Source organism: Propithecus coquereli, unplaced genomic scaffold (genome assembly GCF_000956105.1).
Source record: "Propithecus coquereli isolate 6110/MARCELLA unplaced genomic scaffold, Pcoq_1.0 Scaffold142, whole genome shotgun sequence".
Lineage (NCBI taxonomy): Eukaryota > Metazoa > Chordata > Mammalia > Primates > Indriidae > Propithecus > Propithecus coquereli.
The window spans coordinates 6,190,075-6,201,123 of NW_012138525.1; positions in this window are offsets into that span (position 1 = coordinate 6,190,075).

Consider the following 11,049-nt stretch of genomic DNA (forward strand, 5'->3'; position numbering starts at 1 on the left):
AGTTTGAGGTTGCTGTGAGCTAGGCTAATGCCCTGGCACTCACTCTAGCCCGGGCAACAGAGTGAGACTCTGTCTCAAAAAAAACAAAAAAAACAAAAAAAAACTGACCATGTGGGACTCTCAAGGTGTCACTTACAGTTTTTGAATGGCACTTTCCTTAAGAACCTTTGAATTTCTTGCCAAGTGGATGGGCTGAGTTATTTCGGCAGCCCACCTAGAACTGGAAGCTTCCCCAACTCAGGACATGAGCCAGAGCAAAGGCCCAGGATCATATTTGAAACCATAAAAGCCCCATTAAGACACTGAGAACTCCCAGAAAGACATTTAATGTGCACTGGACACAAGTCACAAAAGCCGGAAAGCTCACTGGTCTCTACCTCAAGGGTCCACGGCTGTGGAAGGGGCTGGATGTGAGGCGGGGGCTATGGCCCATCCTATTTGATCTTTATCTTAAATCCACTTGAAAACGGTGCAGTTGGAGGTCCACCCCTTCCTCGAATTGTTTAGTGTCTAGTAAAGCTTCTATGAGTGTCTGTGCAAATAAATGCATTTGGTGTGCATTTGTTTTGCTAGTGCCACTTTATGTAGGAGGTGTGTGCGTCTTCTGTTGGCTCTCAGAAAAGAAAAGGATGACGGTGAAAATAAAAATAAAACCAAGACCTCGGGACCAGGCAGAGGGGTGGAGCTGGGGCAGTCCCACTGCCCACTGCGACCCTGACATCGGGGGCTCCTGGGCACCTGGGCTGCTGCCAGTCGACTTTGCAGCCTTTGGGTTGGCTGCGCGGGGCGATTAGGTTTGGCAGGTGGGCTTGGCAAAGTCCAGATTCCAGGAAGGCTTTTTTGGAAACAGAACCTGGCCCGCCTTTTGCTCACTGTCCTCTGGGTATCCTTGGTGAAGTAAAATGAATAATAAATAAGGGTGAGTTTGGTGGGGATCACTTTATCACTCATGTGGCAGAGCATGTCGGTTTCTCTAGGACGTGAGCTCAGCAGGCCTGGCTGAGAGGCAGAGGTGAACAGGCAAGGAGGCAGGGCAGAGCAGGGCAGGGCAGCTTGGGCGTCCTGTGCAGCTCGGGAAGCACCTGTGCTCTAAGGTGTGGAGCCAGTCCGGGGCGTCAGGGGCTGAGGGCACACACGCCTGTCTCGGGTCTCCAGCTGGTGGCCCAGAATCAGGATGCAGCCTCAGATGTCTTCAATTTGGCCCACGCTGCCTCTCGCCCCTCCCAGCCCTGCTGTCTTGATTCATTTCTTTTAAAATTATTCTAGCATTTTTACTGAAGTATAATACACATATAGAAAAGCTCATAAAGTGTAAAATTGCACAGGGGTTATGCCCCTGCCACCAACACCCAGATTAAGAAGAGGAATGTTTCTGACTTCCCAGAATCCTTCCTCATGCCCCGCCCGGGCAGTCCTCACCCCTCTTCCAAGGAAACCGCTATTCTGGTTTCTATCACTATATATGAGTTTTGCCTGTTTTTGAAATTTATATAAGTGGAATCATATAGTCTATACTCCTTACCATATTTTAATCATGAGGTTTTGCTTGAAAAGCTGGATTTTTCTCCTAAATAATCTGAGCTCTAACAATTTAGGACCCTCATTCCTGCAGGGTACTGAAAATCTGGAGCCAAATTGTCCCCCCATTTGCTCCTCCCATCTCCACCCCAGGCAGGACAGCCACCCGAGTCAGCCTACCAGGGAGCTTTTGTGTTGGTAACTCCCGCTGTAAACCTACGGCTTCTCCTCTGATCTTAAATCCATCCCCCAAAAGACTCACTGTATGTACACTAGGGACACCCCTCCAGAATCTTCTCTCATCCCAGTGCCTCCATCTGCATCCAGTACCCTCTGAGGTAGAGCTCATGAGACCTTTTAACAGCTAAGGAAGTCGGCACCTCACAGAGGTGAAGTCACGGGCCTGGAGTCTGGAGTTACAGAGCGTTCGTTGTAAGGTCCGACCCTGGATTCAAACCCAACTGGCCTGACTCCAAACCCCAGGCTCTTGTCATCTCCCCACGAGCCTCCCCTGGGCATCCAGGCCCAGGCGTGAACAATCCCCTCCTGCCTCCTTCCAGCAGGGAAGAAGCTGGACGTTTTCCAAAGGAAATGCTGGGAAACACAAAACCCAAAACAAAAACCAGGGCAGGGATGGTTCCCAGGCCCTGGCTGCCTAACCCTGGGTGATGCAAGTCTAGTCTGGGCTAGGCTGGTCAGGACTGGTGCAGCCTCCCCAGATGCACCAAGGAGGGTGGCATCATGCCATTCACTGAGTGGCCACCACATGCCAGGCACTTGGTATGTCATTCCTGAATACTCACAATGCACCTGTGGGGTGGGTTTTGTTATTCAGCTCCACTTTACAGATGAGAAAACCGAGGTTCAGAGAGGCCAAATGTCCTGCCTTAGACTACAGTGTCTGGGTGGCCAAGCTAGGTTTTGGATGCGTTGAGGATGGCTTCGGTACCTTTGCTTTGTCTACACTGGTCCTGTTCTCATTGGCTCAGCCCCCTTATCTGAGCCACCTCCACTCTCCTGTTCTCTTGGAGGTGTAGCCAGGTGCTTCCTCTCAGGTGCTCAGAGATTCTAGAGTCTCGCTGGCCTGGCTTGAGGCGTAGTTGCAGGAGTCACTTGCTGGTTCTTATGGCCTCAGTTTCCTCATCTGGAACGTGGGGGTGATATTACTACCTTGCATTACTATTCAGAGGTTCAACAAACCATATGGGCTTTTGAGTCTGGAAGAATTAGCCGTGGCCTATTAGAGGGAAGAGGGGTTCAGTAGTTGTGCAAAGGTCCTGAGGCAGGAATGACCTTGATCCATTGGAAGCCCATGTGGCCGGGTTGGAGCAAGGCTCCCATGTGGCTGTGGGTATGCACAGGAGCCTGACCCCAGGGCATGTAGGTCATGATGAGGGATGTGGACTTGAACCTGAGGGGAAACCTGAGTGGGGAGCTATGGGAGGGTTTGTATTTTGGAAAGATCTTTCTGGGTGCAGTGGGGGGTGAGGCCATAGTCTGGAGGCCATGAGACAAGGTCTTTGGGTTTCAATATCCCCTTTGTATGGAACGAGATTGGGCGGTCCACAGAGCAGACCTTATCCTCCAATTTCCCATAGAGGCTGTGTTTCCAGAGTCAGGGTTTCATGTTACACAGAGTTATTCTTTCTGGAATGTGTCCCCCGAGCAACCCCACTGGACCCTCTGTGGAAGGAGGGGCCCTTCTGAATGCAAGATGCACATGTATGCAAAACAGCGCACATCCAGCCCTGGGCCTCGCTGGTGTCCCAGAGACAGTCCAGCAACCAGCAGGCAAAGCAGTGTCCAGGGTTTGGGGCAGGCTGCAAACAACAACAGTAATAATAGTAATAATAATAATAACTAACATTTATTGATGAAGCCTCTGACATCAGTGATCTTATGGAATCCTGAAACTAGCCTGTGAGGTAGCTGTCATTAGCACCCATTGCATAGATGAAGAAAGCGAGGCTGGGGGTGGGGAGTGCCTTGTCCAATGCCACTGAGAGGCAGGGCCAGGCCAGTAGCCTGCCACTCTGCCACCTGTGGGGCTGGGCAGCCTCAGGAGGGTGGTGAGCTGGGCAAGTTGCTGAGCTCTGTGGGATCCAGACAGCCCCACAATTGTTCCCAGTGTGTGTGCAGAAAAGCCAGAAAATTCCGTCCTGGCGTCCTGGCTGCCACCTCTGCTCCAGTCCACACGATCTGCCCAGTGGAGTTATTCTCCCTGGAAGAGCTCGGCAATTCAGGCTTTTCCAAACCCAGGAAAAGCCTCCACGTCCAGAATCCTCCCTGCGGCCTCGCCCTGGCCTCGTCTCTGTCCCCTCCCCTTGGCTCTGCGGTCCACGCCAGACACACTGGCCTCACTTCAGCGTCTCAAGCTGCTCAGACTCTCCTGCCTCCCTGCGTTGAGCGGCTGATCCCTTTGCCTGGAAGGCTCTCTCCACTCCCTCTTCCTAGCTTCCTCGTCTTCATCCTTCCCGTCTCAGTGTACAAGTCACCTCCTCCCGAAGCCTTCCTTCACTTCTCAGGCTAACTTAGGCTCACCTCTTACATGTCCTCAGAAACTCTGTTTCCCTTTTGTGGTAAGATGAGGTTACGTGTCTTCTTCACCACTCCCTCTGTCCCCTTGCAGTCCCGGGAACGATGAGAAGGGAGTGATCGGGATGGCTCCCTTCGGTGTCAAGACAGTGGGAGGGGATCTATGAGATGGAGAGGGGGGCGTGTACCCTGGACATACAACATGGTGCACGTGTGCTAGCTTGGTGGGTGGGAATATGCCTCTCCTATGTAGAACAGCTGAAGACTCCAGGCAAAACACAACAGGCCAGCTTCCCACAGAGGGGGCTTGTTTTAGAGACAATTGGAAGGTGACAGCCCCAAGGGCATCCTGCAAAATGAAAACTGTATTTTCAGGGTGTGGGGTACAGGAGCAATTTTAAAAATCTGTTTTCATATTGGGAGGCCAAGGCAGGAGGATTGCTTGAGGCTAGGAGTTGAAAACCAGCCTGGGCAACATAGTGAGACTCCCCATCTCTACAAAAAAATTAAAAAATTAGCCAAGTGCAGTGTCCTGTGCCTATAGTCCTAGCTCCTTGGGAGGCTGAGGTGGGAGGATCACTTAATCCCAGGAGTTTGAGGCTGCAGTGAGCTATGATGAGGCCACTGCACTCTAGCCCGGGGAACAGAGCAAGACTCTGTCTCTAAAAAAGAAAAGAAAAGTCTGTTTTCAACCATTTCTTTGAGCACTCTTTCCTTTTAAGTAAAATGTTAAGACGTGCAACAAAATGTTAAGAAGTGCAGCAAACAACACAAGCCTTTCAGACACGAAATGCTCTCTGCATTTGGGAAGCACCCCATTGGAGAGTGCACCCCATTGACAGGCTTTATGGGAGACCTGGGGCCCTGAGCTCTGGGTTCTAGTCTGTGTGGGAGTTCAGAAAAGTCCAGGACTTCCCAAGGGTGCCAGGGGCGTTCAAGGACAGCCGGGTGGAGGGGATGGTGGGGATGGGAGACAGTTCCACCCACGCCCTAAACATGCTAGAAGGGATGGAAAGCACCTTTGTATCTTCCTAACTAAAACATAACCCCCAAAGGTTTTTTGGCCAATTTGAGTATCTAAACTCAAAACAATGAAACTGTCAAAGGCCTACTTAAAGTATCAAATTTATGAGTTGAGTATTACCTGCAAAATTACAATCACAATTTTGATTGTAATTTTGGATGTTTATAGCAATAACCTGACAAATAGGTTAAAAGTGAGATAATAAGTATAAATTTTGCTTTCTCTTACATTTTCTGAAGTGAGTTATTTTCAAATCCTCACCTGCATTTTTTCCTGTTATTATTGTGGTAAAATAGACATAAAATATACCATCGTAGCCATTTTTATGTGTACAGTTCAGTGGCATTAAGTACATTCACATTATTGTACAACCATCACCACCATCCATCTCCAGAACTCTTTCCATGTTGCAAAACAAACTATACCCATGAAACAACAAACTTCCCATTGCCCTCCCCCATGCCAGTCCCTGGCGACCACCATTCTATTTTCTTGTGGATTCGACTACTCTTAGGTACCTCATGTAGGTGAAATCATACATATTTGCCATTTGTGACTGGCTTGTGTCACTTATCATGATGTCCTTGAGGTTCATCCATGTTGATGGATAGTGTGTGTCAGAATTTCCTTCTTTTTTAAGTTGAATAATATTATAGTGGGTGTATATACCACATTTCGTTTATCCATTCATCCGTTGGTGGACACTCGAGTTGCTTCCATTGCTTGACTATTGTGAATAATGCTGCTATGAAAATGGGTAGTGTACAAATATCTCTTTGAGTCCTTGCTTTCAATTATTTCGAGTATATGCCTAGAACTGGATTATTAGATCACATGGTAATTCTATTTTTAACTTTTTTGAGGAACTGCCATACTATTTTCCATGGTGGCAGCACCATTTTTCATTCCCCCCAGCAGTGGACAGGGTTCCAATTTTTGCACGTCCTCTGTCTTTTTTGATAGAAGCCACCCTAATGGGTGTGCAGTGGTATCTCATTGTGGTTTTGATTTTCACTTCCCTAATGATAGTGAAGTTGAGCATCTTTTTATGTGTTTATTGGCCATTCGTATATCTTCTGCGGAGGGTTATCTATCCAACCATTTTTAAATTGGGTTGTTTGCTTTTTTTGTTACTGCATTGTAGTTCTTTATATGTTCTGGGTATTAACCCCTTATAGATACATGGTTTGCAAATACTTTCTCCCGTTCCATGGGCTGCCTTTTCACTCTGCTGCTTGTGTCCTTTGATGCACAGAAGTTTTAAATTTTAACAAAGTCCAATTTATCTATTTTTTCTTTTGTTGCCTGTGTTTCACTTGCATTTTTGAATCTGTGTCATTTGTCATTACCAGGCCACATTTTGAGATGTCAGCATCCTTTTCTAGAGCACCTGTTTCCATTTCCAAGTTGTTGGATTTACAAAGTCTTGTATGGTGCTATAATGATCCCTGATAGCTATTTGCTGAACGTTCGGCCACTGGGTTACTTTTATTCTTCTTGTAAGTATAAATTGATAATCTGCACAGCTTTTATACTGTGTTATAAAGTAGGATGTAAAAGGCTCGTTTGCAACAGTGTCCAACCCCTGTGTGTGTAAGACCACACTCCTAGGAGAAATTCTAAAGCTACAACAAAATTGCTTTATCTCCCTTTTAGCCCGTTTGTCAGGTTTCTGCAATGGCCATCCAAAATGAGCATCAGGTGAGGCCATTTCAGGCTAATGCATCTTTCCCAAACAGCATTCTGTTGGTCAAAACGAAATGAGAAAATGCCCCCTATTATAACATACTCTGGAAGGAGTCAAATAAAGGAAAAATTTGGGGGAAAAGCCCTATTTTACATTCTGGCTGAACAATAATAACAATAACAATAAGAGCCCCAGAAAAAACCATCATTTGTTGGGTATTACTCCAGCAAGGCACTCAGCTCAGTACGTCACACATATTCTCACACTGAATTCACACAACAGCTTTGTGAGGAAGGCACCCATCTTGTCCCCAATCTACAGATGGGGGGGATACTGAGGCTCAGGCAGGTAAAGGCACATGCCCATCACATAGGTACTGACTGGTAGATCTGGAATTTGAACCCATGTCAGAGGCCAGCCCTTAATCCCTATATTACTCCACCTTCACCTACCTGACGGGCTGTGCGTGCCCTAGCGCTGCACGTGACCAGAGAGCAGCCTGTCCAGGTAGTTGGGTTTATAGCGCTCCTGCCTTGCGCCTGCCAAGTTGACTGCTGGGCTGGGGCCCAAACCCACCTTAGCTCCCTCCACCCCGTGGTTGTTCCTTCCCAGCGTGCAGGCTGATACAGGGAGGGCACATCACACGTGGCCCCTTCTCACCCCTGCTCAGGCAAGTCAGAACCAACATAGCAACAGCCACTCGGAAGGAAGAAGAAGTATTGGGAAGAAAGTTGCCACCCAGGCCACATTTCACACAGAGGGGTGACAACAAAAAAACTTCAGAGGCACAAGAGATCCTGGGTTGCCTCTGCCTTTGTTTTAGATGAGGAGCTTTCCAAAATGTTTATTTTTGGTAAACTTTCTTATTATGGAAAATTTCAACCCTCTATAACAGTAGAATAACACGCCCATCACCCAGCCTCGGCAGTGGTAACTCATGCCCAACCTTGTTTCACCCACTGCCCAGCCCAGTTCTCTGTCCCCGTGCGTTATTTTAAAGCAAACCCCAGACACGGTAACATTTCAACTGTAACTATTTTGGTATGTATTTCTAAAAGTTAAGAAAATCTTTTTAAAACAATAGCCGTAATAGGATTATCACTCCTGGAGAAATTATCACTGAGGATATCTAATCAATGTTTACATTTCCCTGATTGTCTCATTAATGTGTTTCATATTTTATTTAAAAAGTCCATATACATTTCTCAAGTCTCTTTTAATCCACGTTTCTCTCTCTCCCTGTCTCTCCCCCTCCCCACCCCTGCCACTTATTTGTTGCAGAAAGCCGGTGGTTTGCCAGGCGGCACTGCCCCTGGTTTGGAGTTTCCTGCTCGTACTCCGGTGGGGAAATTTAACATGTTCTTCTGTCCTCAGTATTTCCTGTAATTAGATCGAGAGGCTTGATCAGATTCAGGTTCAGTTTTCGGCAACAGCACTCCACAGGAGGTGGTGTGTCCTCCCGCCAGCAGGCTTGTAATGTGGCCCGATCTCTTTTTCTGGTGAAGTTAGCAGTCGCTGATGCTCATCGCCTGGATTCGCTATCTCATTAGGGATCGCAAAACACTGCTATTCTAATTCTATCTGCTGTCTTCATTTATTACCTGGAATACATGGAAAAGGGCAACGTTTTCTCATTAACTCTTTAGTTACCCCGAGGTACGCTGTGGTCTCAATCAATGTCTACACTATGGACGATACAAAGACTTAACTCCTTAGCAGTTCTCCAACAATGAGTTGGTTTCCTAGCATCCTAGGAGTTATTTTTTTAGTATCTTTATGGATATAGGGATTTAATGGTATTCGATGTGTTTCAATCCCCTGCAATTCTTATTGTTACTGATGCTCAATGATCCCACTCCTCCTGAGGGAACCTCTTTGGGTTGGTTCCCGAGGTCTTTGACCACGGTTGACTTTGATGGCTGCCTCGCTTCCTGGAACAGCAAGGTGCCCCGTACCTGGAATCAGCCATCTCTCTAAAGCACCCTGGTTTCTTCAAGTGAGGAATGGTATTTAGAGACCACATTCTGGGTTTAAGCAATGCTCATTACTATTGTGTTGGTTATTGTTTCTGGGCATTTTGGGTTGGACAGAGCTAGGAAATACGTTTTTTAAAGGATAGAATATGTCATGAGTTATGATTTCCAAAAGCTGGAAGCAGCCAAGATGCCCTTCAATAGGTAAATGGGTAGACAAACTGTGGTGCATCCAGACAATGGAATATTATTCAGTGATAAAGAGAAATGAGCTATTGAGCTGTGAAAATACACAGAGGAACCTTAAATGCATATTTCCAGGTGAAAGAAACCAGTCTGAAAAGGCTACCTATGGGTGATTCCAACTACGTGACATTCTAGAAAAGGCAATACTATGGAGACAGTAAAAAGACTGGTGGTTGCCAGCTGTTTGGGTGGGGGGGCCTAAATGGCTGGAGCACAGGAGATATTTTTAGGAGTAGTGAAACAATTCTATATGATACTATAATAGCGGATACATGTCATTATACATTTGTCTAAGAACAAGGAATGTACAACTTCAAGAGCAAACCCTAATGGAAACTATGGACTTTAGTTAATAATAATGTGTCAATACTGACTCGTCAATTGTAACAAATGTGCCCCATTAATGAAAGATGTTAATGATGGGGGAAACCGGGAGGGGAAGGGGAGATGAAGGGGTGTATGAGAATACTCTGTACTTTCTGCTCAATTTTTCTGTAAACCTAAAACCACTCAAAAAAAAAAATAAAGTCTGTTAACTTATTGTTTAAAAATCATGAGTTCATATTGACACTTCTGATTTAAACTCAGGACTGCAGTGTTTTTGCTTAGCCTGGGCCGTCGTGCATCTGGGCACCCTTTCTCCCACGGGAGATGTCCTTTTTTTTCAGTCCCAGTGAAAGATACACTCATTAGCTGATTCCCACTTAACTCACTCAGCACTCTCGGGTAAGAATCCCAGTACCACCATGTCTTAGTCTGTTTGGGCTGCTATAACAAAATACCTTAGACTGGGTAATTTACAAACAGTGGAAATCTGTGGTTCACAGTTCAGGAGGCTGGAAGTCCAAGATCAAGGTGCCAGTAGAGATTCTGTGTGTGGTGAGCGCTTGTACCGCCTCTCAGATGGCGCCTCCTAGCTGTGTCCCCACGTGGTGGAAGGGCAAAGAGATGAACAAGCTCCCTCGGGCCTCTTTTCTAAGGGCAGTAATCCCATTCATGAAGAGGGAGCCCTCATGACCTCATCACCTCCTAAAGGCCCCGCCTCTTAATACCACCTTGGAGATTAGGTTTCAACACATGCATTTTGGGGGCACACAAACATTCAGACCCGATACAACCGTAAGATGATTATTATTTTTCTTTTGCAGCTTATGTATTTATTTTGTTTTGCCTTTAAGGGAATATCTTCTTTAGGGAGGGACAGTCAAAATTATTGTGTTTTACTGACTTGGAATAATTCTTTTCCATGTGGTAATGTCACTGACTTGCCATAAGTTACTCCTTTTTTTCCCCGTTATGCTTTTGATATTCGGAATTTCTTTTTCAAGCATCTCATATTATTTTATGATTATGTTAAATACTTTCCTGGTTTTCACGTCAGGTCTACAAAACAAGGAACATTATGAGTCGTCTCTCTGCACCTCCACCCTGTCCCCTTCCTCTCCCTTTAAGGAACCTTTGCTGCTTTAAGTGTTTGGTTTGTCCTTCCATTTTAAAATTGAATGCTTCCACTTTTCTTAGATAAATGGGAGTATGATCTGCATACACTTCTCCAAATTAGAAACCAAATTTCTTTCTAGTCAAGCTCCAGATGCTTGCAGAGAAAGACCTGACTTCAGACTTTGTACACTGTTAATATATCATCTACCCAATTTCAAATAAATTATTTCTACTCTTTGTCAAGAGTCCATTACTATTTCCAAGAGTTGTTAACTGAGCTCTCAAACAACCATATTGGGTAGATATCGTCCTCATGTTTTGCAGAAGAGGAAACTGGGACTCAATGAGCTGGGATTTGAACTAACATCTCCTTGATTTCACTCACTTGTTCATAAGTGTTTCTGCAGCACCCACTCTTTCAGGCACCATCCTAGGTACTAGGTGCAGAAATGACCCAGAAAGGGCCCTGTCCTCATGGAGCCCACATCTAGTGGGGTCATTCATGTCTGAGCAGGTGATTATGGTATAGGACTGTGTGTCTGTCCACCCACTGCATGGGGAGGACCTCAAGGGAATCCGAATCGCATCCACTCTGAGTAAGAGCCCAACACGGCTGAAATCAGTTG